The sequence below is a fragment of the Hirundo rustica genome, chromosome 31, assembly GCF_015227805.2.
Source record: "Hirundo rustica isolate bHirRus1 chromosome 31, bHirRus1.pri.v3, whole genome shotgun sequence".
In the NCBI taxonomy this organism is placed as follows: Eukaryota; Metazoa; Chordata; class Aves; order Passeriformes; family Hirundinidae; genus Hirundo; species Hirundo rustica.
The window spans coordinates 8,333-31,879 of NC_053480.1; the positions used below are offsets into that span (position 1 = coordinate 8,333).

Sequence of the window (23,547 nt, forward strand, 5' to 3'; positions counted from 1 at the left end):
CCTACTCTATGCCTGTACTCCCTTTCCGTCAAGCGTCACCACTTCTGCTCCCAGGAGATGTGTGCCCAAGGACATATCCATATGCAAATTAAGATACACTTGGCACAAAAGACCCCCAGAGACGATGAGCCACCAGATAACTGAGGACTGTAAATAACAACTCTAGCCCGGCAAAACGGTACAGAACCTCGGATCATCGATTGGAGCCAGCCCTGTGTCGTCACCATGACCCAGGTAGAGCTTGACCAGAAGGACACCCCTGAGACTTCAAGCCATCATTGTCTTCCCATGAACTCTCGTGAGGACGGAAGCCCCAGTTCTGCTGGGTGGCAAAACTGAACCACCTCCTCCTCCACGTCGTCCATCGGGAGCAGCGGCGGTGTGCGCAACCCCTCGAGTTCCCCACCCAGAGCTGTCCTTAATAAAGGCCTTTAAAAAGGAGCTGGTCTCCTGGCCCATTTGTAACAGCCTGGGGGCTCTTCCGGGAGATAGCCACGCCTGAAGAGGACCTGAGGACGGGACGGCTGCCCACCTTCGGGCCTCTGGGGACAGCTGGCTTCACCAGACCTCAGGACAGCCTAGGCCTGGCGATGCCGAGGAGCACCGGGATCGGTGAGTGACCGGTGGCAGGAGTAGGAGGCGTGTGGGTGAGGAGTGAATGAGATGGGGGCCGGCAGCTCAGACCCCCGAAGCGAGTGCGGACCCCTCAGAACCGCGGTTCCGGACTCCCGCAAGGGAGCTGGCCGGGAACAGGGGGAAGCGCGTGAGGCCTACCAGGGCCTAGAGAGTGAACGAGGCGCCTCCTGGGGACAGAGTGGGCCCCCTTTGGAGCATGCGGAGGAAACCTAGGAGTGTGTGGCACGCAAAGGGGTAGGTCTCCCTGAAGACTAAGCGGCCTAGGGTGCTCTGGGCACATGGAGGGCCTAGGTGGGGTGTGAGTCACGCGTTTCCTATCAGGGGTCCCCAGGCCCTACCGGTACCGAGTGCCCACAAAGGCCCCTGCTTCCCAGGGTCGGGCCAGACGTACTGAGAGGTGGTGACTGTCGCAGTCCAGTCCCAGAGAGGGTGACTGTAACCTACTGCCTAGGGTACAGGAGTAGGGAGTCCCAGGAAGGGGGGCAAGGCAGTCATCACATAATTCACACACGCATCCCTTTTGCCAAAACCACCTCATGGTGGGAGGGGTGGCTAGGAGGCAAAGGGGAAAATAGTCCCACCAACGCACACGCACGCATCCCTTGAGCTGACGCTATTTCCTCTGGGGCAGGGATAGCCAGGGAGCAGAGGGGCAGGAGGTTCAGCTGCAGGTTGACCTTGCTGGGAGAATTTTTTTTCTGACGGTACTAAGACTAGAGCAGGGAAGGTCCTAAAAACGTCTTAGTGCTAAGGGACCCTGACAACGTCGACCAGGGTGCTCAAGAGTCCAGCGTGGGCAATGCGCGGGGGTACAGAAAGAGGCATAGTAGACCTCGAAGACCCAATAGGGAGATTGGGTCTATTGTGTGAAAGGTGAAAAAGATCTGGCCAGAAAGTGTGCGTGAGTTCCATTTCTTCCCTAATACCTTATCCCCAGTGTGAAAGTGAGAGCATGAGGTTAACAGAGTGAAAGAAGTTTTCTGTTAGAAAAGAAAGATTAAGTCAGTTTCTGTTCAGGGCCAAAAAGCTTTAAGCATTGTGTTGCCCATCAGTAGTTTTTAGTTTGGGTAGGGGCACCCTAAGATTTCAGTTAGCGCCTGACTGTTGTGTTCCAGTATGTGGTAGAAGAGAATGGGAAAGTGTATAAGGAAGAGATCGAGCTCTCAGAAGGTAGATAAAAATAGAGTAAAAAATATTCCCCCTAATAGTCCTCTAGGAAGAGTGTTAGATCAGTGGGACACTTGGGAGGCCACAAGAGGCTTGGACAGAATAAAAATGATACATTATTGTATAGAAGTCTGGCCTAAATTAGAGCTACAAGGGGAGTGGCCATGGTATGGAACACAAGATTACTGGATGTGTTCTCAATTGAACCACTGCCTGAAATCCCAAGAAAGCCCAGACCTAGAGTAGTGAACTTATGCTGCCTGTTGCGGAAAGAGTACCATGGGCAGAGGAACAGCAAAAATATGCAAGCTACAACAGCAAAAGGAGAAAAGGGAGAGAGAAGAGAAGACTAAGAAATGGGACCCCCCCTTGATTACCTACCTCCCCCTCCCCCTGTTTACCCAGCAGTGCCCCAAACACCTCTTCCACATCCCCTAGTTTTGTCTCTAACTTCTTCTGATGATTCTCAAACCCCTCCCTCCCGAAATCCTCAACTGTTCCAATCCCATTACCACCTCCTCCAGACACCTCAGTTCCAACTTTAAAACCCTTGTCTACCCCAGTTATGTCCCCCTCATCTTCCCCAGGCTCAGTCATGCCTACTGCCTCTTCCTCAACACCTTCTCCGGTTCCCCCAGCCCTATCTCCAGTGTCTCCCAGTAAGAGACCACTCCCATCCGGGTCAAACAATATCCAATATCCCCCGAAGGGAAGAGAGGATTGGCTCCTCGAATAGAACAGCTATTAGCAGAAGGCATTCTAGAGCCATGTATGTCCCCCCATAACACTCCCATACTTGCTGTTAAGAAAACTGAAGGCAAGTACAGACTAGTACAAGATTTAAGAGAGGTGAACAAGAGAACCATCTCAAGGCACCTTATAGTTCAAAACCCTTACACCCTCTTGAGTAGAATCCCAGGGGAGCACGCCTGGTTTACAGTCATTGATTTAAAGGATGCATTGTGGGCATGCCCCTTAGATGAGGAAAGTAGGGATTGTTTTGCTTTTGAATGGGAACATCCGGACCACAAAAGGAAACAACAAATAAGATGGACACGTTTACCCCAAGGGTTCATGGACTCTCCAAATGTCTTTGGGCAGGCACTAGGACCCTATTAGAACAATTTATTCCCAAAGGCAAGGTGCAAATTCTACAATATGTGGATGACTTATTAATATCTGGGGAAGAGCAAGAGGAAGTCAGAGTCTCCAGTATAAGACTTTTAAATTTTTTAGGGAGAAAGGGCTTAAAGTTTTCCCAAAACAAATTGCAATTTGTGGAGGCTGAAATTACATATTTAGGTCAAATAATCGGAGGAGGGTATAAGAAACTGAGTCCCAAAAGAATATCTGGCATACTATCAGTACAGGCACCAAAAACCAAAAGAGATGTAAGGAAATTATTTGGATTATTTGGATACTGTAAATTATGGTTAGATCAATATACCCAAAATGTAAAATTCCTCTATGACAAACTAGTGGACCCTGAACCTATAAAATGGACTGACGATGATGAAGAAAAGTTAAAAGAATTAAAAAACAGATTATCCATGGCACCTGTCCTAAGTTTGCCTGATTTAAAGAAAGAGTTTGATTTGTTTGCAACTACAGAAAAAGGGGTTGCCTATGGGGTGGTAACCCAAGAGTGGGGTGGATGTAGAAAGCCAATCGCTGACATTTCTAAACTGTTAGACCCAGTAGCCAGAGGGTGGCCCACCTCATCCAAGCGGTTGCTGCTGCAGCTATCTTGATAGAGGAAACCCAGAAATTAACTTTACACGGGAAAATAAAAGTACATACACCACATGACCTAAAGACACTGTTAAGTCAAAAAGCCCAACAGTGGCTAACTGATTCGAGAATATTAAAATATGAGATTGTTTTAATGAATAGTTACAATCTAGAATTAACCATCTCAAGAAGTTTAAACCCAGCCCAGTTTCTCTCTGGAGAACCTTTGTTGGAGATAGAACATGACTGTTTGGAACTTGTAGACTTCCAAACCAAAACTAGAGAAGATCTAGATGATATCCCCTCACCTTATGGGAAGAAGTTATTCACAGACGGATCTTCGAGAGTGATAGAAGGGAAAAGAATATCAGGGTATGCCGTAGCTGAAGCAGTAGAAGGAAGAGACCTGCAGATTACAGAAAAAGGAAAGCTACCCTCTAATTGGTCAGCACCGTGTTGTGAGGTATATGCTCTAAAAAGAGGATTAGACCTACTAGAAGGGAATCAGGGCACAATCTACACTGATTCAAAGTATGCCTTCGGGATCATTCACACATTTGGGAAAATCTGGGAAGAATGTGGTTACCTAAACTTGAAGGGAAAGAATCTGGTGCACAAAGAATTAATAAGATTAGTAATGGAGTCCTTATTTAAACCAATAGAAGTAGCAGTTGTGCACGTAAAGGGACATCAAAAGGGAAATGCACTTGAGATAAGAGGAAATCAGCTAGCAGAGAGAACAGCCAAGGAAGCCGCGTTAGATTTAGGGGAACCCATAAAAATCTTTAAGTTAACTGAACCATCAGATAGAAGGGAAGAGAAGGAAAAGCCAATCTTCAATGAGAAGAATTAAAAATTATAAAAGAATTAAACATATACCAAGGGAAACAAGGAGAATGGTTAACACCTGATGGGCACAAGTTTTTGAATAAAGCCTAGCCCGGAAAGTATTAACAGAAATACATGAACTAACCCACTGGGGAGTCCAAGGAGTCTGTGATCACTTTTTAAGAGAAAATCTATGCATTGGAATATATGAACTAGAGAAATCAATAACTCGAGGGTGCGTAACTTGTCAAAAGGTAGATCAGAAAATAATGAGGAAGACCACACCAGGAGGAAGAGAGCTAGCCTTGAGACCATTTCAAAATATCCAATTTGACTTTACTGAAATGCCACCTACCCAAAGGTATAAACATCTATTAGTCATAATAGACCATCTCACCCGCTGGGTGGAGGCCTTCCCAACTAGAAAAGAAACAGCTGATGTAGTTGTAAAAATTTTACTAGAACAAATCATCCTCCGATACGGGTTAGTCAACAACATTGATTCGGATAGAGCCCCCCAATTTGTCATTCAAATTCTACATAAAGTAATTGAAGCTTTAGGCATAAAATGGAGACTACATACCCTGTGGCACCCCCAAAGCTCTGGGAGGGTAGAGAGAGTGAATAAACCCCTCAAGAATGTGTTAACTAAACTAATTGAAGAAATCCAGATGAACTGGCTCAAGTGCTTACCTCTCGCCCTCTTACAGATTAGAACAAGACCTCGCTCAGACATAGGGGTTTCCCCCTATGAAATGATGTTTGGACTCCCCTTCCTGATAACCCCGTATAGTACAGGAAATTATTTAGAAGGAGAGGAAATAACTCAAAAGTACCTAAGGACTATTGGAAAAAACTTGGAAAGCTTAAGAAAAAAAGGATATCTTCCCCAGACATCTCCACCAGACTCTAATGTGCACCAAATTAGTCCTGGAGATTGGGTGCTAATAAAGTCATGGAACAGCACTCCATTAACCCCTAAATTTGAAGGCCCCTTCCAGGTGCTACTCACCTCATACACCACAGTACGGACTCAAGAAAAAGGCTGGACTCATATTACTCGAGTAAAAGGACCTGTACCACCTCCAAATACTGGACCGAATCCCACAGAGACATCAACAAGTTTGCCAGAGTGGGTTGCAGTACCCAATTCAAGCAATCTCAAAGTGACTTTTAAAAAAAAGAAACCACCAGTTGGCTGAAAGAACAAATAAGAACTTGTCATAAAAATCCATTAAGGACTGATATACTCGGTTTAGAAGTTATAAAAGTTGTTGTAAAAAGTTTTAAGTTTTCAAGTTTGTTAAGCTCTTATTTTGCACTAAGAAATTGTACATGTTGTAATTACAGTTATTTATAAGGGTTAAGTTTTAAAGCTGGTTAAGCTTTCTTTACTAGTAGTAAAGTAGTGCTCATCTAACCAACCAAATCTCCCACAGAGCATTTCCTGGGAAGCCACCAAATTGATAGGAAAAGGGAGGAAGGGGGAAACCCTGTCACCATCCCAAGGAAATTCCCCAACCCCGAGAGGCACGGCCGGGTGAGATCACTGCACTGAGAATGGTTCACACCGGACTCTTGGGAGGACTAGCATTAGTCCTGTTCATGAAGAGCACCATAGAGAGTGAGCACAATGCCTGTACCAAGTGCTACCATCCTCTCTATGATGGGGAACATCTTGGGTCATTAGTAAGGGTCTGTTGGAGTCCAGGGCATTCCTTTGGTTGCCCTGGAGGGTCAGGGACCTGGGCAGGGGGGTCTGGGACCCCAGCCCAGAGCTCAGAGAGACACTGGCTTTGATTTCAGTCCATGGGAAAAACTTCCTACACTGAGAGAAGGTTTACAGGCCACAAGAATGTGAGAAATGGTAGTTTAGCTTATCACAGAATGATAAAATAATAGTTTTAGGTTCCTAGCATTGAAGTGAATGGGGACAAGATGGAGAATCTGGGGCATTGTCTCCTTCTCCTTCTCCTTCTTCTTCCCTCACTCCATTGCTGCATTGACGTGGCACAAAGTAGTTAGTGAGGATTGGGTCAAAGTAAAGATGACCTTTTTAGTAATAGTGATAGACATTGGTAAGAAATAATAAACAAGAAATACGTAGTAATTAGTATAAAAGATAAGGACAGCCCAGCTCGTGGGGGAGACGTGAGGAATCCATGCAGCTGCGAACATCTTGTCGGACTCCGAGAAAATTGTAAGATAAGAAACAATAAAAGAAGTATGCAACCTTGAAAAATCTAAACCTGAGAACTCCGTCTCTTCGCTCGGCTTGGAGCTGTGCAGAGGAGCAAGGACCCTGAAACCACCTCAATGTTGGGGTAAGTCCCCGACAACTGGCGTCCCTGAGGGTGGGCAGAGACAACTGGCGTCCCTGAGTGGACAGAAACAACTGGAGTCCCTGAGAGTGCAGAAACATCTGGCATCCCTGACTGGGCACAAACATCAGTCGTCCCTGACTGAGTGAGAAGAAACACCTGCTGACCCAGGTTGGACGACATCTGACTTTCCTGACTGGCACTCCTGAAAAGGAACGCTGAAAAGGGTTGCAGCAACCTCTGCAGAAACATCAAAAAGCTCCCAGAACATCAAACAGCCAAGCCAACAACTCCGGAGAAGAAACACCTGTCTGGCCAGAACACCAGCTCATTCCAGTTCGTTCCAGACGACGGCTTTCCACTGGGCCCAGGAACCCGTCACCCTGATATCTGCTGGACGGAGATCGGGACACCTCTGAAACGAATCGGACCACAGCTGGGGAAAGTTTCACTTTAGTAAGACCTGTGAAATTCAGAACACACCGCGCGACGGGGGGAACTAGTTCCCAAGAGAGAACAATAATATTAGAAAATCTAAAAGAATTGATATCAAAATATAATGCAGCGCTGAAAGATAAAGAGCTCGAAGCCCTGATGTTATGGGTCAAATGTAATTATTCACAATGTGAGACCCAGTCTCTTTTTGAGCCAGGTTTTTGGCAAGAAGTAAACAAAAATCTTTATGATAAGGCCACACGGAAGCAGAGAATACCCGCAAAGCTTTTATCAGCGGGAAGAATTATGTTAGAAGTTATAACAGAATATAGTAGACAGAGCTGGAGGGTTGGACAGCAGCCAGGCAAACAGAGGGAGTTCGGCACACAGCCAGGACACAGAGCTATGCTAACTCCGAGGTCTTTACCTCCCCCAAGGGAATGGGAAGGGGGAGGGGAAAGAACACAAGTATTTCAAGGTCCAACAAAAACCTCGTCAGAAACCACAAAATTAGTGCCAAGAAAACCCAAACTTTTAATACATCCAAGGAAACAGGAGGAATTTGACATGCTTTTCTTTGAAGCAGTCCCAGAACAAACCCCTCATTTGTATAAGGAGGGGGAGAGGAGAATAAGTCCACCAAGGAGCCCATTTACTCCTCCGGGGTCACCGCGGCCATGTTCTCCTCAGTCGCCGTTGCTCCTTTCCCTTCCCGTGGAAAAACCGGGTGCGGGGGAAGAGAACGGGGGGGGAAAGAGGCGGGTCAGGCGCCGTTGGAGCAGCGGGGGGGCGAGGCTGCGGGGGGACGGAGGCTGCACGAAGGACCGAATCTAACCTATCGCGTCGAAATGCGGCGGGACGCGACGGGGCGCGATCGCGGGGTGCGTCGGGAGATATAGACGCGGGTCGCGATGAAAAGGAGGCCGCGGGAGATTTTGGAGCTGGGGGGATGAGAACAGAGCGGGCAGCTCGGCGCGCGCTGATGACGCAAGCTACGGGAAGCGAAACAGCTCAAAATATGGCGTCGCGGAGAGCCGGGAGGGAAGCGCTGAGAGCGGAAGTGTCGAGCCGAGAACTACAAACCCCAGAAGGCTCAGCGGCCGGTTCAGGCGCATGCGCGGCAAGGGCAGGTAGAAGCCCAGGGCGCGTTTCTATTCGGGGGGAGTCTGATTCCGATGACAAAAGTGACGGGGCGGACCTTGAGCGCCAGACAGGACGGGGCATCCTGTCGGATTCCGCGGGGCCAGGGCTGGCAGGGGCGGAATGGGCGGTGACGGGGCGTGGCCGAGGCGGGGAGAGTCTCGAAGGCACCACCCCCAGGCAGCAGGGGCTGCGGAGCCCGACTCCGCCCACAAGCAGCTATGACCTTGAATCGCCGGCGTGCCGTGATTCAGGGACAGCTGCCGAGGTGTTACGGACGGGCGCGCGTCCAAAAATTTCTCAGATTTTACAGGCTTTTCCAGAACTTAAAAGATACTTGAGAACTCCGAGCCCACAGAGGGCAGCTGCCAGTGTGCCGTCATCACCGAGAGGCGGGGCAGAGAGGCAGCGAGCACGGAGATCATCAGTTGCATCCACCGAAGGATCGGTATGGGAGGATGTGCCCACATTGCATCGTTTTTTTCCAATTTCATACAAAAAATCAACTTCTTCAGAACAGCGATTCAAACAGAAGCCAAGAGAACCTTTGCCAATGGCGAGGGATGATGATGTTATTGATGAGGACCACGAGATGTCAATCACAGATGAAGATATAATCAGAATCACAGCATCAGAAGGGATTCCTGCCAGGAGAGTAAAGGCACTTGAGTTTACACGACAAGCGTCGTCATTTTTATTATCTGAGGACTTTATGAACAAATTTTTTCGAAGGTTCACTGAAACAGCATTTCGCCATGATCCCACGTCTTCTTTCTCTCAGATTTTTCTTCCAGAGAAGGAAGTTTCAAAAAAATTTGAGGATGCTCAGCAAGCTCTGGTTCCTGTTCAGCGAGTGAAAGAAAAAGAAAAAGAGAAAGAGAAAGAAAAAGAAACAGAAAAAGAGAAAGAAAAAGAAACAGAAAAAGAAACAAAACCCGAGGAAGTGAAGCCTCCAAAACAAGTGGGTCCTGAGAAAGAAGAAGCAGCAGAGAAAGCAAAAACAAAGGAAACAATTTCAGAGGCAGGCACTGCACAGGCTTCTGCCAAGCCAGAATTTTGTCCAACAGACTGGACAGACATAAAGAAATTTGCATTGAAAGGGGATACACTTTCAATGGATCCAAAAGGCATAGCTATGCCAGTGACATATGATGCACAAGATGCAAACCCAAAATGGGAGAGATTGGATCGTGAAGTCGTCAGGGATCTGATCAAAGCCGTTCGTGATAACGGATTGGGGTCTCCATACTTCAAACAACTTTTGAAAGGGACATTTAATATTTATGATTTAACACCATTTGACATCCGATCTCTTGCAACCATGATCCTAAGCGACTCACAATTCATTCTCTGGGAAGCAAAATGGAGAAAAATTTTAAATTATTACAGAATCAAATACCAAGGTGGAGCGAATGCAGGCTTCACAGTGGCACAAATGGCCGGTGATCCACCACTTGACAGTGCAGCTCGTCAAGCCAGCTTTCTTCCTCGAGATGTTCTGACAGACATCAAAGATGCAGCCAGAAAGGCAATGGTGCAGATTCCACCAGCAGGAGTCACAGAAAGTCTTTTTACAGATGTAAAGCAAGGTCCTTCAGAACCCTTCGCTTCATTCATCGATCGTCTCACACAAGCAGTGGACAGGCAAGTCATTGATGAGGGAGTGAAGTCACATTTGATCCGGTGTCTTGCATTTGCAAATGCCAATCCAGAATGCAAGCGAGTCATCAGTGCGATGCCAGGCCAACCCACCATGGCAGAAATTCTAGAGGCATGCAGCAAGGTGGGGACACCACAGCACGTTGCAACAATTTTAGGAGATCATGTGGAAAAAGCTGTCAAAGAAACATTTGCAAATTTTCAACAAAGACAGTGTTACAAGTGTGGCAAACCAGGGCATTTCAAGAAGGACTGCCCACAAATTACAAACAATGCAGACTCATCCGATCATTGTTCGGCATGCGGGAGAAGGAAGTGTTGTCCTGCAAGAAACAATGCAAGTGGAGGAACTCAGTCGGGAAACTCCAGAAGGAGCGCGGATCGTCAACGCGCAACGACACAAGTGATGGCGATGACTCAAGAGCAAGCTCCGCAAGGGGGACAATCATTGGGGAGCAGCATTCTGACGCCCTCAGCAGGACAATTTGTAGGATCCCCAGTGATCCAGAGTTATTACCACCCGGGGCACAATGCAATTTGGCAACTTCCAAAGTGATATGTTTTTTGGATGACAATTATGCAGTGATACCCACTGGTGTCACTGGATCCTCGTGGAAGAGGCAGGACTTTCTAATCATAGGTAAGGACAGAAGCAGTGTTTTGGGACTTGTTATTTACCCTTCTGTCATTTCAGCAGATCACAATGATGAGTTGACAGTTTTAGCGAAGCCTCATCAGCCACCATTGAGCATTCCCCCGAACACCTCAATTGCCAGGGCAATTGCATTGCCACCCCATGCTGCAGAACAAGTCTTGCCAGTGCTCCGGGAACAAGATCCTCCTTCAGGTGAGCACATGGAGGTTCATGCCTCCTGGGTGAAACGCATAGGCCGAGACAGACCAATTCTCGTCTGTGAATTGACCCAGGGTGACAAAACAATCGCAGTCAAAGGGATGCTCGACACGGGGGCGGACCTCACGGTAATTTCGTATCTTTTTTGGCCCAAGAGTTGGAATTTAATTGCTCCCTTGAGTCCTCTTTCAGGCATAGGGGGGAACACCTTGTGTCTGCAGAGTGAAGATGCGATTGTTGTCTCGGGGCCAGGAGGTAAGACTGCAATCGTTCACCCATTTGTTGTGCAAAGACCCATCACAGTGTGGGGAAGGGACATTTTAGTGCAATGGGGCGTGAGGTTGGAAGTGGATTTTTAGTGGGGGTCACTGTGGCACTCACCACTTTGAAACTGACCTGGAAAAGAGACAATCCTGTCTGGGTGGATCAGTGGCCCCTTGAGAGGAAAAAACTGAGTGCTCTCAAAAACTTGGTCAGGGAACGATTGGAAAAGGGACACATTGTACCGACAAACAGTCCCTGGAATTCCCCAGTTTTTGTCGTTCGCAAGAAAGCCCCTGGCTCATGGAGATTGCTTCATGATCTCAGAAAAATCAATGAGGTCATTGAGGAAATGGGACCACTTCAGCTGGGGCTTCCATCTCTCTCAATGATTCCGAGAGATTGGCCGCTGGTGATCATTGATCTCAAAGATTGTTTTTTCAGCATCCCACTTCATCCAGATGATGCTCCTCGATTTGCCTTTTCCATCCCAAGCATCAACAGGGAGGAGCCTCTGCAGAGATACCATTGGGTTGTTCTTCCTCAAGGTCTCAAGAACTCTCCGACCATCTGCCAATGGTTTGTTGCACGGGCACTGTGTCCAGCTCGAGAGAAACATCCAGGAGCAAAAATCATTCATTACATGGATGATCTGCTCATTGCTGCCCCGACACAACAGGAATTGCAGAGGGCTCGTGACTGTGTGATCACAGAGGTGCAAAATGCAGGTTTGGAAATTTCCACTTCAAAAATCCAGGAAATTGCACCTTGGAAATACCTAGGATGGAAAATCACTGAACAAACAGTGAAACCACAGAAAATTGAAATAAGAACAGAAGTTAACAACTTACAGGATTTGCAACAACTTTTGGGAGAGGTCAACTGGATGAGATCCATCTTGGGGATCACAAATGATGAACTTGCGCCGTTGTTCAATCTTTTGAAAGGGGACAGTAACATCAAATCCCACAGGAGCCTCACTCCTGAGGCTCGGGAAGCCCTTGAGAAAATTGCTGGAGCCCTCCAGCAGAGACAGGCACATCGTTTTGTAACATCTTTGCCTTTCTTTCTTGCAGTGTTGGGGGAAAAAATACAGTTATATGGGTTGATTTTTCAGTGGGATTCATCACAAAAAAACCCATTGTTGATTTTGGAGTGGATTTTTTTATCTTACAGGTCTCCGAGGACGATCCTCTCAAGTCTGGAAATGATAGCTCAGATCATCATCAAAGCTAGGACCAGGCTGCAAACAATGGCAGGCAAAGACTTTACAACAATTTACCTGCCTTTGAAAAAAGATTATTTTGATTGGGCATTGCAGAAATCAGAGGACTTGCAGATTGCATTGTTAGATTACTCAGGTGTTTGTACTATTCATTTCCCAAGCCACAGGCTGTTGAAAGCAAAATTAAGTTTCAGAGAAAAGCCAAAAATAAGTGAGGTGCCATTGGATGCAATAACAGTATTTACCGATGGCTCTGGAAAAACTCACAAATCAGTAAGTACATGGCAGGATGACATCACAGGGGAGTGGAAATCAGATATAAGAATAGTACAAGGGTCACCACAAATAGTGGAATTAGCAGCAGCGGTCAGAGTTTTTGAGCTGTTCCAGCAACCTTTTAATTTGATCACAGATTCAGCTTATGTACCTAATGTGGTCAAAAGACTTGAGGGTTCACTCTTGAGAGAAGTTGACAATGAAAATTTATATTCATATCTATTGTGCATGAGGACATTGTTGCAAAACAGAAAACATAAATATTTTGTCTCGCACATCAGAGCACATTCTTCTCTTCCAGGTTTTTTAGCAGAAGGCAATGCGCATGCAGACAAATTGACCATGCCAATTTCAAGGACTTTACCGAACATTTTTGAACAGGCAAAATTGAGTCATGCATTCTTTCATCAGAATGCTCAAGCACTAATGGACACTTTTCACATTTCCAAAAGTCAGGCAAAGGAGATCATTAGTGCTTGCCCTGATTGTCAGCTTGTTCAACCTCCTGCTTCCATGGGAGCAGTCAATCCAAGAGGATTGCACAGTTTGCAGTTATGGCAAACTGATGTCACAAAATATCCATCTTTTAGGAAACTCAAAGATGTTCATGTTTCAGTTAACACATTTTCAGGTGCAGTCTTCGCATCACTGCACACAGGTGAAACAGCACAACATGCTTGTCGACATTTCTTGCAGGCATTTGCATCTTTGGGCGTGCCACAAGAAATCAAAACAGACAATGGACCAACATATATAGGGAAAGTGCTTGACAAATTCCTGAAGAGGTGGGGTGTCCATCATACCTTTGGTATCCCACACTCTCCAACAGGTCAAGCAATCATTGAAAGGACACATCAAACATTAAAATCCCTTTTGGACAGACAAAAAAGAGGAGAAGCAGACGCAACACCATACATGCGCTTGAATAAAGCCTTGTATGTGTTGAATTTTCTAAATTGCTCTTTTGCAGAGCCAACTCCACCAATCATCAGGCATTTTTCAAACAGCACGAGAGCAAAACTGAAGGAAAATCCTTTGGTTTTGGTCAGAAACCCAGAAACAGGACAAATTGAAGGGCCATTCAAATTAATAACTTGGGGCAAGGGATATGCTTGTGTCTCCACAGCAGTTGGGCCAAAGTGGCTGGCGGCGAGGCACGTGAAACCATACCGAGTCCAGACGCAAGCAGAGACAGACCCCAAGACCGGAGGAAGAGAAGTGGGCACGCAGACGTGAGCCGGTGTCAAGACAGCAGACATCCTTTCGTTCTATGTGCAAAAGAGACTTTGGGACTTGTTTTCTTTGGGGCTTGGGTGGTGTTGCATTTCTGGGGATTCCCAGGGAAAAGAGGGCATTGGAAATGAAAGAACTATCCTCGTGCCTCATTCTCTCCTTGGTTGCCTTGAGCAATGCGGCAGTTTTGCCCGTGGCTCAACCAAAAGAGAATGTTTGGGAAACTCTAGTCAATGCATCAGGTTTGGACACCATCTGCCTGACACACTCAAAGCCAGGGGAAACCTTTTTCAACATGTTTGGTGGAGTTGCCAGCGAGCAAATGGCCAATTCCAGAGAACATCCCTCCAGTGATTTCAAAGTCCATTGTAAATCCAGTGGACCAATGGGATGTTTAGACAAAATTCCTTCCTGTGGCTCCTTTTGAACCCCAGGAACTGGAAATTCTTGGGTCAGTCCAAACGCAATTCTGTGTGAAATTCGGCCTTTCCGGAGTGACAAAAAATAAAACTACAGACGTCACTCCAAACCTCAATTTTTACAGAAATTCATCATCTTGGTGTAATTACACTAAGATGTTGGAAAAAAAACATCCAATCATGTTCCAGCTCAGTTGCTGAGGGGAAACTTTTTCATCTGTGGGGACAAAATTTGGTCCACAATCCTGGCAAATGTCACAGGTCATCCATGCAGCATTGGGATGCTTTCATTGCTAACACCCGACATGACATTGACGAGAAAACTAAAACAGAGAGGGAAAAGATCGGTTCAGATGTATGATACAAATTGTGATGATGATGTTCACACATGGAGCAAGGCTCAGAGAATTGCAGTTGCAATTTTTTCACCACAGGCAGCGTCAGGAGCAGCCTTGACACAATTGGATCACGTGGGTTGTTGGTTGAGCAAACATGCCCGAGCTGTCTCTCTTGCACTGAGTGACATGTTGTTAGACATTGATAGTGTAAGACGAGCAAGTCTCCAAAACAGGGCAGCGATTGATTATCTTTTGCTGACCCACGGGCATGGGTGTGAGAAGATTGAGGGAATGTGCTGCATGAATTTGTCAGATCATTCCAAATCCATTCATGAAAACATCAGACAATTGAAGGAGAGTGTCAACAAACTTGAAGAAGCAACTGAGACATGGATGGATGGAGTTTTCAATTTGTTTAACCCTTCACTATTGTGGAAGGAAATTTTGAAGATAGTTATATATATTTTAGTAGGGCTTGTAATCCTTCTCATGATTTTGCTGTGTTTGTTTCCATGTGTACGGCAAACCATGGACAGAATGGCCAAGGAGGTGTTCTTGGCTCAAACAGGAGGGGAGATGTTGGAGTCCAGGGCATTCCTTTGGTTGCCCTGGAGGGTCAGGGGCAGGGGGGTCTGGGACCCCAGCCCAGAGCCCAGACCTCAGTCCATGGGAGAGGCTTCTTGCACTGCAGGAAGCATTGCAGGCCACAAGAGTGTGAAAAATAGTAGTTTAGAATATCACAGGGTGAAAAAACAGTGAGTTTGGGATTCTTGGCATTGAAGTGAATGGGGACAAGATGGAGAATTTGGGGCGTTGTCCCTTTCTTCTTCCTTCTCGTTCCCTCACTCCATTTCTGCAGTGACGTTGGCACAAAGTAGTTAGTGAAGATTGGGTCAGAGTAAAGATGACCTTTTTAGTAGTAGTGATAGACACTGGTAATAAATAGTAAATAAAGAATACGTAGCAATTAGTATAAAAGATAAGGACAGCCCAGAGACAGGAGGAGTCACCAGATGTCCGAGCCGCGGCAAACATCTTTTGGACACTGAGAAAATTGTAAGATAAGAACTAATAAACGAAGCATGTAACCTTGAAGACTCCGTCTTTTTCTGCGTTTGGCACAGAGCTTTGCAGAGGGCCAGAACTCTAAAACCACCTGAATGCCAGGGTATTTAAGCTCCAGGGAAAAGGAGCCCCTGGCAACTGGCGTCCCTGGGATGGGCAGAGACAACTGCTGTCCCTGAAAAGAAAAAGAAACAGGAGGCCATGAAGGTGAATCTCCAATGGCATGGCACCAACCATGGACACGGTACACAGCGTCTCAGGACGGTCTTTGGTCAGGACAGCAGTCCAGCGCACCTGAGGTGGCCCTGTAGAGCTGAAGCCACCGTCTCCTCACAACCGGTCCTCGGTCCTGGAAACAGAAGACTTAAAAGGAACAAGTTGAGCAATTCGTGTGCCTTTTGGGATAGTCAGAGGGGGGCTGGGTGTGGAGACCATAGCATGAATCTGCATCACCTCAGCTGAGCCCAGACCATATTTCCCGACTGCATCAGGCAGTTCTGACAAGGCCTGTCAAGCCAATGGTTGATAGGTGTTATGAGTAGCGCCCTGAAGGACGGAGAAGGCCTGAAGACCCTCAGATGAAGCAGCAGCACCTGCTTTATCCTGCCCTGTGGGCCCCACAGGGTCAGAGGCAGGCACTCGGCTGGGGACTGGCTGAACATCAGACACCGCAGGTCCAGCACCAGCATCAGCATCATCACTTAGTCCTTCAACCTTAGCTTTCACTTCCCTCCAGAACCACCCGCGGTCTTTCGGGCGTACAGTCACCTGACAAGGGGGGAGCGTCCAGGCTGTTGACGAAGAGCCAACGGCGCAGGAATTTTTGTACTTGTCAAACACCGGCTGCATTCCGGCCGTGTCCCTGTTCGCACTGAACTTAAACACCTCACCGCCCGTAGCCGCCGCAACACTAGCAGCAGGAAGCGGGGGCAGGGTCAGACCAGCTGCTGCTGCCGGGCCCGCCGCATCCGCAGCGGGGCTGGAGCCTGCACCGTCCGCCGGAGACCGGTCAGACGGCTCTGCGGTGGGCACACATCCCAGCGCGACTGTGGAGCTTGTGCTGCGTTCAGGTGGAGGCGGCGACCGTGCCTCCGTCACTGGTGGGGCCGCGTCGGTCCCTGCTGGCATCTCATTAGAACTAGACACATTAGAGCCTCTCCCCGCCCCGCGAGCACCGCCTGCAGCCCATGGGGCTGGCGCGGGAGGCGGAGTGTCCGGAACCCCCCCGAGAAGGGGTCCCGTGGGGGCCCGGGAGCCTGCAGCCCCCCCACCCTGGAGCGGGGCGAAGCTGCCAGCCCGCACAGGGGGGCAGCGCCCGCCGAGGGACTGACCGGGACCTTGCCTTCAGCAGCGTCCTGCGGCGGCGCCAGGGCAGAGGCGGCCAACGCAGCTGCCTCTGGGCCCGGCCCAGGCAGCACAGCAGGGATCTCCACGTCACCCGACCCCATCGGGTACGTGACCGTCGTGCGGCAGAAGAGACAATGCACAGTGACCAAATCTCGGCCAAAAGAAAGCTGAGCCCGCTTTCCCGGGCCACCCCCACCCACCAACGCCGGAAAGGCATGGAGAGGAGGCGGCCCCGCCCCGCTCCAGTGGCTCTGCAGCGCAGGGACAGGTGGGACCGGCCCCGGGCTTGGCCGGGCTCTGCCCCCCCTCTGCCCGAGACCAGCACTGGAACCCGAAGGGGGGAACCCCCCCGTGCAGGAACAGGGGAGGAAGGGGAAGAATCACAAAGGAGCTGAAGTTCAGATTCCGGGTCTGACATAATGATCCCGCCCCCTCCCAGCTCTCCGTCCTGCTTCGGACTGGGGCTCTCAGCCTTCAAGCTGTAAGGGGTCAACTGAAATACAGTTCTCTCAAATAATTTCTACTGCAACAACAATTCTGCAATTTCTTCATCATATTCTATATCAAGGGAGTCTAACATACAGTCCCCCAGGAGGTACCACTCCCATTGACTGAGCACAGACCCTGGCGTGGGAAAAAACTCACACCGCCTGCCCCATGCAAATAGACTCTGGAGTCCCTCACGGGATATCTGAGCGTCATTCCGCTCCAAGAGATCTAACCAAAGTTCCAAAACTAAAGAATCCTCCATGATAAACAGAAAACAGGGAAAGAGGGAAAGGAAAAACCTCACCAAACTGCTCATACACTCGGGGTCACCAGATGTCACCGAGACACACAAAGCAGTCACACGCAGACAAGAGATTTTTGCAAGGCAGAGGTCCTTCCGATCCAGCTCCCAGCTGAGACAGCGCAGAGAAGAGAGCCCCTTTGTTTATTTTTACTTTTTATACATTTGTGGGTTTAGCAGAAGATTGGCTTTTGGGGGTTTCCAGCCCTCAGCCTCAGTGGCCAGACCAATTGTCAGTTACAATTGTTTTCAGGTTAGAAATATGCAAACAAAGGACAGAGAATGAAAAACAAAGGATTTGTTTATGTTACATCTGTGGGAAAGGTAGAAAACTGCTCTAATATTCTACAGTAACTAAAAGATCTGACTCCATTTATGAAAATCAAAAGGCTAATAAAGAAACTCAGAAAAAACAGGGTAACAGTAGTCTTGGTTTATTATCCTGGCCCTACAAATTTACCAGAAAAATCCTTTCCCTTCCCCTGCATCGGAATTGCATTGAACACGCAGGAGGCTTGATTGAGAAAAGGAAAGGGAGCAGTAGCGAGGCTTCCTCCTGGAGGCAATGGACAGTGACAGTACAAACACTCCTGTCTGTGTCATCTGAGCAAATACCCAGGTTCTTGTCCATTGGCGTGAAGAAAGTTCCTGCAGACTGCAGAACATTCAGAAAACATGCATTTATTGCTCTGTTTCTGCTATGGGGGACATTTTTGAAGCTGAGTGGGGGTGAGGAAGTGAGTTTTACCTATGTCAGAATATGGTTTTTGCACTAGAGAGATTTGTAGGCAGGATGGACAAACCTGCCTACAAACCCTAAATAATCAATGAGGTGAAAGTAACTAACTCCTAGGGGTGCATTACACATGTGGATATAGATACAGACATGGATCTAGATAGAGGAATATATGTGTATGTATTTATAAATATATACATATGTGTACATATTGGTGTCTATATAAATAGAGGTGTCTATATAAATGGATCTATAGGTACATGCATAGGGGGATAGATAGATTGGTTTTTATCCATTCAAACCCTACAAAATAAGGAGACACTAAAAAGAGGGGAAAGCCCCTCCTGTCACACTCTGCTGTTTCCAGCAGAGGTGGGTCATGGACTGTGGGGCTGTGTGGGGCATGTGCCAGGCTCTCTGTCTCTGCCTGCTCCTGCCTCCTGCATGCTTCCTTCCTGCTTCTGCGCTTCTTTTGGCTATTCCAATGGTTCCTGGACCATCAGCACAGCCCTCTTAAGCCCCTCAGCCTGGAGGAAGTCCCTGTGGTGCAGGAATAGCGGAGCATCAGCAGTTTGACTGTGCACAGTATGTCCTGGGCTCTCTGTCCCTTCTGCTGAGGCTGCCATGGACTGGGCTGTGTCCAGGAGAACCAGGCCATCGGCTCTGGGGCTGTGTGGGACATAGGCAGGGCCCTCTGCCCCTGCTGCTCTGGCTTTTGCTCCCATCTCTTCATCTCCACTTTGTTTCTGCTCGCAGGGATCTTCTGGCCCCTCCAAGGGTCTCTGGGCCACAAGCACGGCCTCCTTAACCACCTCAGTGTGCATGTGCTCAGCTGCATTCAAGAAGAGCGGCTCATCAGCTGAGGGGCTGAGGCTCTCGTGTGCACCACTCTCTGCCCCTGCTGAAGTGGGTGTCACTGCTGCTGACACATCCCCATTGTGTTCCACGTCCTGCTGTTCCACAAGGTGCTGGACGGATCCCTGGATTGAAATAGGGGAGTAGAAATTAGAAAGCATTGATTAGAAAGAGGCCTGTGAAGGAAAAGACAGGACGTGCATATGAAAACAGCAGGAAGGGATGCAAGGAGACCTGATCAGGAGAAGGATGTTCAGTGGAACAGGATGCAGGTTTGCTAAACTCCCAAGGGCACTGAGATAACGAGGCTCCTTGGGTGCCTGGAACTAGATGAGAGCGGCCTTATGGCTTGGACTGTGCCCAAAGGATCAGCAGACATGCACAAGAGAGCAGGGTGAGAAGTTCAACTCTGAGGAAGAGTGCCCAGCACAGGGGGACGGTCACTGCCCTGCTCCTGCTGCCCCACTCTTGCTGACCCAGGCCAGGATGCCCTTGGCCTTCTTGGCCACCTGGGCACACGCTGGCTCCTGTTCAGCTGCTCTTGACCCGCACCCCTGGCTCCTTTTGTCCCAGGCAGCTCCCCAGGCACAGAGGTGCACATTGCACTTCAAATACAGCATCCAGCATTTCAAGATGTCCTTGCTGTTCTCAGCAACACAGGACAGCAGTCAAGGACTTGCAGCTTCACTCTACTCCAGGCCCCAATGCAGTTTTCAAAGCTGCAGACTTCACCCAAAATGGATCAACAGAAACTTGCTGCTTCTGGGTTTTGCCTCAGAAGAAGGGTTCAGAACTACACGGTTGGTTTCTTTTGCCACACGGGACAAGAATGAGCCCCCCAGAGCTTCATAAACAACACAATCAGCTCCTGGCAGCTTCTGGAAAACCAAAAGACAGCTGGGCCAAAAGACTCTGGAGAAGTGAAGAATTCCTCTAGAAAACTGCACAACAGTTCCACAAGCCGAACACAGGTTTCCCAAAAGGGAAAACAAAGCAACAAAGCCTTGTGAGCGCCCGAAGGACCCCGTGTGCCCTTGGCCATAGCGCTGCAGAAGCCAAGAGATGGAGCTCCAGTGAGCCCAGCAGCCAGATGCTCCCGCCCAGGCACCAGCTCTTTGGTGCCTCAACACTGCAGATCCAAGCCCATTTTCCAGCTGTCACTGGCTGGGGCAATTGCTAGGTGCTGGCAGGACTCCAGCACTCAGCATCCTCAGCCCCCAGCAGCAAGTGCTGCCTGGCCACAAACTTGCAGCTCTGCCTTGCATCCAAGACAGCAGCCACCAGAAGTGGCACTTACTGGCTTGGAATATTCCAGCTGTGCTGTGACCACAGCTGGAATCAGGCAGTAATTTCCCTCCTTTGGCTCCTCTTTGGCCTCTTCTCCAGGAGCAGAGGGAGCCAGGGCAGAGAGTGCTGTTGCTTCTGTGCTCTGTGGAAAGAGAGAAGCATGAGGGACAGCCCTTGACCTATCCTTTAGAACCTTCTTTCCTTTCCCATCTACAACCAGCTCGACTAAGGAGAAATCAGAAGCTCTGATAGCCATGGGATTCTAAGTCACTCCAACTAAATTCAAATGGGCTGATTCAACAGAACTGCCCATGGCTCTGAATTCAGTATTCCTCCCTGGCTGCAATCAGCAAGCAATGTTCTCTCTGCCAAACTGAGCTTTTTAGTTCTTTAAAGCTCCCAAGTGGAAAAGTAGGAAATAGCCAGCAAGGCCTTTGCTCCTGCTGCTGCAGACATGGAAATGGATTTTCTTTCAGCCTATCCAACTTGCCCTCCACTCTCTACTGCCCCTGGCCAAGCTCACAGCTTGCCCCACAATTGTGAAACACTGGGAACACCAAAGGTTCATTTCCCACTCACCTCAGGATCATCACCTCTGAATACACGGGTCAGGTGACCTGCAGTGGGTAAGGAAAATGCAGCAAATTCTTTGAGAAAACTGCCTGGGCTGGTGAATCCCTCAGAAGAATCAACACAAACAGGGAGTATTTTCCATTTCACACCATCCCTCCAGGAGACACAGTTCTTTCCCACAGCCAGCAAGACAACAGGACAATATTCATCCTAATTGTCTTTCTGTTTCAAAATCCACCCAGTCACCAAGAAAAAACAGGAAGACATACAAAAGCCAAATTAGGTTCTGCCCAGAGAAAACCTCTACTTACGTGCCAGGTGAGTCAGGTAATAGGAGGAATAAGTAATGCCATAGACAGAGCAAACTGCAGCAGCGAGTTGCCCAATCATTGTGGCACTGCTGTGCAAGTTTGCAGAGTGTGCTGGAACACAGGAACAAACAAGGCTCCTGTCAGTGTGCAGCTGCCCACTGACAAACGCCTCAAGCAGGAGGATGCTCCTGCACTGAGCAAGCCCAAGAGCTGCTCTGACACCACTGAGGCCTTCTGTGCACCAAGGCAACCTTGTGATGTCAGAACAACCACATGGCAACCAAGCCCTGACATCACAAAGCCAATGCTCTGCGTTGGTCTGTGAGTTTATGCACATGGAGAGACTGATGTCTGTGTAGGCCTAGGCACCATTTTTACCTCTGTCCCCTCTCGGCTGTCTGTTTCACCTCTGGTTTTTCCCCCTGTGCCCTCTCTGTCCCCTGTTCCTGTGCTGGGTCCGAGCTGTTGGCCGGGCCGGGCGGAGCAGCAGTTCCAGCCCCGGGTGTCCCTGGAGCGCTGGGAGCTGCCGCTGGCCCCAGGCCCTGTCCCCTGAGGAGCTGCTGAAGGACGGTGAGACTGAGGGGGCTGAGGGGGCTGAGGAGGCGCTGACGCTGCAGGGACGGTGACCTTGAGCTGCTGGGGGGACTGAGGGCTGTGGGGGAGCAGAGGGCGATGGTGGCACTGAGGTGACAGGGAAGCGGCACAGGCTGACGGGGATGGTGGCTCTAAGGGAACGGGATGGGTCAGAAGGGATTGAGTGAGGTGAGAGGACCGTGGGGGGCTGAAGAGACTGAAGGGGGCCGGGGCTTTGCTGGGGGACGGTGGGGCTGAGGGGATGGAGGGGGCCAGCAGGGAGCACAGAGGGCTCCGGGCCTGCAGCTCTGCCAGGCCTTGGAACCAATTCCAGAGCCTCCTCTTTTGCCACAGCTGCCCTGAAGAGCTTGAGGACAGGCGGAGACTGACAGGAGCCAGCAGGGAGAGGCTGAAGGCCGCCAGCTCCAGCAGTGAACAGGGAGCTTCTGCTGCCGGCCCAGAGCCCGGCTGAGGCTGCAGGGCCGGTGAGGCAGGCTGGAGCTGAGGGTGCCGTGGGCTTTGGCCCTGGGCAGCGCCCGGCTGGGCAGGAGAGGGCCCTGCCCGTGCTGGGGCTGCTCAGCGCAGCTGCCCCGGCCGGCACAGGGGCTGTCCTTGGGCAAGGCAGCTGTGCCGGCAGGGCCCGGGAGCTGTGCCGGCCGTGCCGGGCTGCTGGTGGCTGTGGGACAGTCCCGCCGCGGCTGCGCTCACCACACCGCTGTGACAAAGGAACCAGTCACAGTCATTAGGTTAACCGGTTTTTATTCAAGAAAACAACCACTGGAAACAGGGATCTGAGATGGGCCCAAGGTCCCCAGTGACAAATCAGACTTGAATTAGACAGCAGGAACACTGAGCAACCCTTCGGTCACGAGTACTGTTGGAGTCCAGGGCATTCCTTTGGTTGTCCTGGAGGGTCAGGGACCTGGGCAGGGGGGTCTGGGACCCCAGCCCAGAGCTCAGAGAGACACTGGCTTTGATCTCAGTCCGTGGGAAAGGCTTCTTGCACTGCAAGAGGGTTTACAGGCCACAAGAGTGTGAAAAATAGTAGTTTAGTATATCACAGGGTGAAAAAACAGTGGGTTCCGATTTCTAGCATTGAAGTGAATGGGGACAAGATGGAGAATTTGGGGCGTTGTCTCCTTCTTCTTCTTTCTTCTTCCCTCACTCCATTTCTGCAGTGACGTTGGCACAAAGTAGCTTGTGAGGATTGGGTCAGAGTAAAGATGACCTTTTTAGTATTAGTGATAGACACTGGTAAGAAATAGTAAATAAAAAATACGTAGCAATTAGTATAAAAGATAAGGACAGCCCTGGGGCAGGAGGAGTCGTCAGATGTCCAAGCCACGGTAAACATCTTTTGGACACTGAGAAAACTGTAAGATAAGAAATAATAAACAAAGCATGCAACCTTGAAAAATCTAAACCTTGAAGACTCCGTCTTTTTCTGCGTTTGGTACAGAGCTTTGCAGAGGGCCAGGACTCTAAAAA

General features: G+C 49.1%; 1 pseudogene; it reads left to right on the plus strand.

The window, feature by feature from the left end:
* Positions 1–225: 225 nt before the first annotated feature.
* Positions 226–23,547, plus strand: part of LOC120764525 (uncharacterized) — a 28,125-nt pseudogene continuing 4,803 nt past the window's right edge.